Consider the following 5,996-nt stretch of genomic DNA (forward strand, 5'->3'; position numbering starts at 1 on the left):
TGGACAAAGCAGAGAAGAAATAGATAAGAACTAAAGAAGGGAGAAGGACAATAAAGAAAGTAGAAAGGGTGCTCATTTAAAAAGGGCTCTGACAATCTCAATGACCTATTGGCTAAGTTATATAGTAATCTTGGAGTAATTCTTGAATAAATTAATCTTCCATTGCCCCAAATCATTGCAGTGTGCTTACAACAGGTGATGACTTTTGCATCATTGTTTCATTAATTCACTTCCCTGATGAGACTGAATCTGTCAAGTTACAATTGCTCCCTTTATCGAGCAAAATCCTGCTTCCTTTTTCTCTGCATCTGCTCCCTCACACCCTTTTCCCCTATTTATAACAGCATCTGTTTATTTCTCATTAGAAGTGCCAGACAACAAAGGTTAATCAGGTTGTTTGTGATTGTCCATGTTTGTCTGTCCTTGTGTGTGAAACGCCTGTAGATCTTGGTCTTTTAACGGTGAAGGGAATCTCGGGTTATGTGGCCTCACTACATTATGTTGTGTCTCTGTCACTCTCCCGTACATTAATACTTCTAAGTTATTTATTCGATAATATATGAATACCATTTGCTGTCCCTAACCCCACTGTCGTTAATGAAGGTAAGTGCTGCCATAAAGTATCTGCAGACATTCACTTCACAGCTGTATAGAGGCAGATGCCCACTGCAGTTCAACCATATTACTCTACAGCAGAGGTCTGTGCATCCCCTCTCTCTCTCTCTCTCTCTCTCTCTCTCTCTGTCTCTCTCTCTCTCTCTCTCTCTCTCTCTCTCTCTCTCTCTCTCTCTTCCCTCTCTCTCTCTCCCAGTCATCCTCTCCTGCCGAGCTGCTGAGCCTGCGACGATAGCCGTGGATGAAAAAAATCTCTCTTTTTACTTCAGCCAACGGACGCATACTTTGGAAAGGAAATAAGTGAAGGTACTGTATAAAAATTCACATTTACATATTAAGATTTATAATTATATAATGTATCATTTAACAAGAATATTGTGGCCTATGTATCATTGGTTTATGACAAAAAATGTGCGATGGAGCCAAGCGTCGGCAAAGCGAGCATGCACCTGCACCACGGACTCCGACGCTCTGTTGGGCTGAGTCCTCTTGGTGCAACAGAAGCCCATCTGGTGGATTTTACGAGGGGATGTTTTTCTGTTTGGTGGTGGCATTAAGTGAGTAAGTCTGTGTTTGAGCAGACTTGTGATACTGAATAGTAATGGATAAATATGTTATTGATGGGTATTAGCCTACGTCTAAATTTCCCCCGTTTTGCTACAGTTGTTGCTGTATACCACATCGCGTTATTTCTGCGTGTTTGGTTCAATTATGAACAGAAGTGATATGTATACATATATACCAGCCAGGCTGGTATTTATGCTGGGTACTGCGGGGATAGGTCTGACGGGCAGAGTACGCGCCATCGACAGATGTGCGAGAAGGGATTTAGGATCGGGGGAGGAATCATGCAGTGTGTGTGTGTGTGTGTGTGTGTGTGTGTGTGTGTGTGTGTGTGTGTGTGTGAGAGTGTGTGTGTGTGTGTGTGTGTGTTTGTGTGTGTGTGTGTGTTCTAGCTTGTGTTTTGAGGGTAAATGGCCCAGCTCTACAGCAGTGTTAAATACTCTGTCGCACGACAGGCGTCACACTTTACCTGCAATGAGGGCTTGGACAGGGAGAGAGAGAGAGAGAGAGAGAGAGAGAGAGAGAGAGAGAGAGAGAGAGAGTTCCTGCCAACAGCAGCAACAGTGTCCAACTACTGACCGATGGACCACACAGATTCCTTCGCCCACACATTTGTGACTGCAAGGCACGAGATAACGCGTAGCAACTGTTAACAATAATTTGAAATGATCCGTCATTACGTTAGTTAAATGATTTGGCAGTGGCTGTAGACGGTCAAAGGTGTCTGTCAACCCATATTTTTGTCCTGACCGACAGAACGCGGTGAACGGAGTGCAGTGCTTCAGCACCATTTACAGCGTGTTGTGCTGACAGAGCGCATGACGCGCTTTGGTGGGCTGCGAACGCCACATTTTGGGGAGATTGAATGGTTCTAAGATGTGGCAAGTGTATCCTTGAACATACTCTGCATGCATAATCTAAATGTAGGCAGCATTGTCCTGTCCACTAAAATTATTGAACAATAATTACAGTAAATATTTATAGAGGAATCAGCAATTGAGTTCAGTGTAGGAGTGCTTGGCTTGAATATGAAATATGGCAGATGGCATATTTCTATTGTTTTTGTTTACACAGTCACTTATTTTAATCTTAAAAGTTAGAGCTGAGGCTTTGCAAACAAGCACAAAAACAGCATAATACACTCTTTATGAAAATACCACTACGTGTTTACAATTCAGTCTAAATTACTGTAAATAAAGTGTAATTCTATTTATTTATATAGCTTGAGAATAAAATAATTTGAAATCAAAACATATTTCAAGAAACCTGCTATTGTCAATTGATGGTCTCAAAATAAAGAAACGTATGTCACTAAGGCAATATTTCTTTAATCAGTGGCTGATCAATAGTTATAAAGTGCTCCATCAGGTTCTGCTCAAAATGACAGAGAGGTCTATTGGTTTGCTAAGTAGTTAGATTCCTTACAGTGTAGTACATTTGCTTTCAATCAATAAAGGGAATACTCTCCTAGTGGTCTTTACCATCCATGCCTAAGCCTGGCCTCGTCAATCATTGGTCACAACCACTCACATCAAGGAGAAATACATAAGGAAAATATGTCGAGATACAATGCAGTCCTGTTTTTTTCCACCACGTTGTTTCCACACATTACTTCATTCATTTGTCCCATTTTGTTTATCTCCTTAAACCCATTCCCACAAAGATTCCTGATGTTCCCCTCGAAGGAATGATGAGCAGTCACCAATCAATTGCAATCACAGATCATTGGTTTGTGGGGAAAAAGGGAAAAAGAAAATCAGTATGGGATGCAAGCATGGGGGAACCTAAATGATGCTCACCAACCTACCAAACCTGCTGCCTTGCTGCTATGTGATGTCAGTTCATCAGAATACCATTGAACTATGTTGGCCATAATTTAGGGAATCCTTGGTGCTGTGTGTTGAGGTGGCTCTCAAAAGGTGATAAATAAGAAATACTAAAAGAAACCTGAAGTACAACTTTCTTCCTGATCACTCCTTTTGTGTGAAAACCGAGACATAGATTTTACAAATACACTGTATGCAGTATGCAATTTATGGTCACATAAATGTTGATTCGACCATCAACTAACCTCATGCATTTCATCTTTCCTTTTACATCCATACACAACATACACAAGGATGATATAGGCTAAGAAGAAAAAACTCTGTACGTTTTGTAAAAAAATCATGCCTCCCTAATTAGACTGTGTTTCTCATCCTCTCTGGCCCAAAATACTCAAATCATTAGCATTCCCCACCAGCTCCACCTTCCCTGGCCTCTCTTTCCTAGTCACGCCCTTTAACTTGATTTCAGTTTCCATCAGGAAGGACTATGCAAAGATCCTGAGAGGGATAACCCTTGGTAGACATTCACAGTCGCTCACTCCTCCACATCACATCCTTGGTCATGCACACTGCACTCTCTTTCAGCCTAACAGCTGTTGCAGTCCTCTGTTCAATCAATACGACAGTCATGTTTCACAACAACTGTCACTCCTTCACTGCCAGGAACCTGTGGGAGGTCCCCTTGGGCAAGAGACTGAGAGACATGTTAGACAGTGATTCGTTGACGAGATTTTAGAAGTGCAACAGCAATGGCAAGCTTGTTCATTAGCTGTATGTTTGCGGGGCGTGAAAGTGTTGACATGGGAAAAACCTTTCTGTTCCATGGAAGGATGAAAAGTGCAAGAAGTGCAGAGATAGTGAACAGCCAGAGGCTCGGAAGAGGAGAAACCAGTGAAGGAATAAAGAGGAAGAAACATGAAACCGATAGAGAATAAATACAAGAATGTTACAGTATACAAGAAAGCAGACAGGCAAAAAATGGAACGTGAGTAATGGGAAGTTAGTGAACCACAAATCTTCAACACATTAACTCCTGAATGGGAGGTAGGCGGCCTAACCTATCTGCGTATATAAATCAGGAGAAAGGTGACATCTGTATAACATTGTAACCAACAGATTTCAGCAGATCAGTGTTGATTCAAAGGAAGCAATACAGACTCAAAATATGCTACCTCAATCCAGCTTGAATCAAACTTCCCAAATGAATGGTTCATTCATTTAAATTGATAGCAACAGGTGGATCGACAGAAAACACTGCTGGCGGGTGGATAACCACCTTGAGGAAGTCAATGGAATCCAAAACCAATGTTCAATGAACCAAAAGTAATCTTTATGTTGAGGGCAATCATCAGATTATACTGTAGTCGTTCTCTCACGTTAACAGATTCACAACTCAGTGCTTCACGGCTGTAATTGGATTGACAAAGTGGTGCAAAGTGACCTGACATTGACAAAATGTTTTATGACAGGGAAAATCTGTTGAGCAGAAAACACAGGGGTGCAGCGAAGCGTATCTGTTTGAAAGAAGGTGATGGTTCTCTTGTGGTGACATGCAGAAGAAACTTATATGTGAGTATTTAGAAGTGTGTATGGACATCCACGTTTGCTTTCAGTACAGAAAGACGTGATGTTGACTAAGGTCTGTGAACATCTGCAGTATATGTGTGTAAACACATTTTTGTTTAAATTAGTAGCAGCAAGATATTTGAACAACACAACGACATGATTCAACATCTTTAGAAACTGTCAGACCTTGCCTTTAATCTTACATAATACATGTTAACACAGCTGAGCCGAGGGTGGTTTAGTGAGGTTGACAGAAGCCTGCATGTGTGTACATTATAACCCATGAATGTTACCTAGAATGTGCTCATTTTTCTCTGTATGAGGATGTATCTGTGTTCAGTGTGTGTGTGTGTTTGTGTGTGTGTGTGTGTGTGTGTGTGTGTGTTTGTGTGTGTGTGTGTGTCTGTGTGTACTGTATGTGTGTTAAGTAAGGACACCATCTGCCATCGTCTTTGCTTTGTGCCAACCCCCAACCCCTATTAACCCGCACCCATGCTCACACACACAAAATCCTTCGGCGTTTGAGTTTGATGAAGAACAAAAGAATTTTGCTATGGATAAGTCAGAGAGAGAGAAAGAGAAAGAGAGAGAGAGAGAGAGAAAGAGAGAGAGAGAGAGAGAGAGGGAGAGAGGGAGGGACAGAGAGACATAGGCAGAACATGCTAGAAGAAGAGTGGGAGTAATGCAAACAGCACTGTAATTGTTGTAGGTTGATGAATAAAATGCACTAAGATTAAGCAAAAGTAAATTGTGGTATTTCTATTTGTATTTCAGTCTCTGGAAGTTTTACATATGCATTGGACCAGAGAGGTCCGTGACCCCTGGGTGGTACTCAGAGTTAGTGCAGGGGGGGCTGCCAAATTATTTATAACTTTATTTTTGGATGTTTCTTTACAAAACTTAAAATTTCTGAAAATACACGTTAATTTCAGAAATTTCCAACATTGTCAATAGCAAAGATAAATTGTTCTATTTGTGAAAACACTATACACTCACCGGCCACTTTATTAGGTACACCTGTCCAACTGCTCGTTAACACTTAATTTCTAAGCAGCCAATCACATGGCGGCAACTCACTGCATTTAGACATGTAGACATGGTCAAGAGAATCTCCTGCAGTTCAAACCGAGCATCAGTATGGGGAAGAAAGGTGATTTGAGTGACTTTGAACGTGGCATGATTGTTGGTGCCAGAAGGGCTGGTCTGAGTATTTCAGAAACTGCTAATCTACTGGGATTTTCACGCACAACCATCTCTAGGGTCTCTAATTGTCCGAAAAAGAAAAAAACATCCAGTGAGCGGCAGTTCTGTGGGCGGAAATGCCTTGTTGATGCCAGAGGTCCGAGAAGAATGGCCAGACTGGTTTGAGCTGATAGAAGGGCAACAGTGACTCAAATAACCACCCGTTACAACCAAGGTGGGCAG

At 41.5% G+C, this 5,996-nt stretch overlaps 1 protein-coding gene across 1 annotated transcript in view; it reads left to right on the forward strand.

The window, feature by feature from the left end:
- Positions 1-791: 791 nt before the first annotated feature.
- Positions 792-5,996, forward strand: part of LOC117958543 (protein phosphatase 1 regulatory subunit 29) — a 53,879-nt gene continuing 48,674 nt past the window's right edge. The window contains exon 1 of the mRNA XM_034894997.1: positions 792-921. The gene's annotated coding sequence lies outside the window, so the exon portion shown is untranslated. The remainder of the gene's footprint in view (positions 922-5,996) is intronic.

This window comes from Etheostoma cragini, chromosome 15 (assembly GCF_013103735.1).
Source record: "Etheostoma cragini isolate CJK2018 chromosome 15, CSU_Ecrag_1.0, whole genome shotgun sequence".
Classification (NCBI taxonomy): domain Eukaryota; kingdom Metazoa; phylum Chordata; class Actinopteri; order Perciformes; family Percidae; genus Etheostoma; species Etheostoma cragini.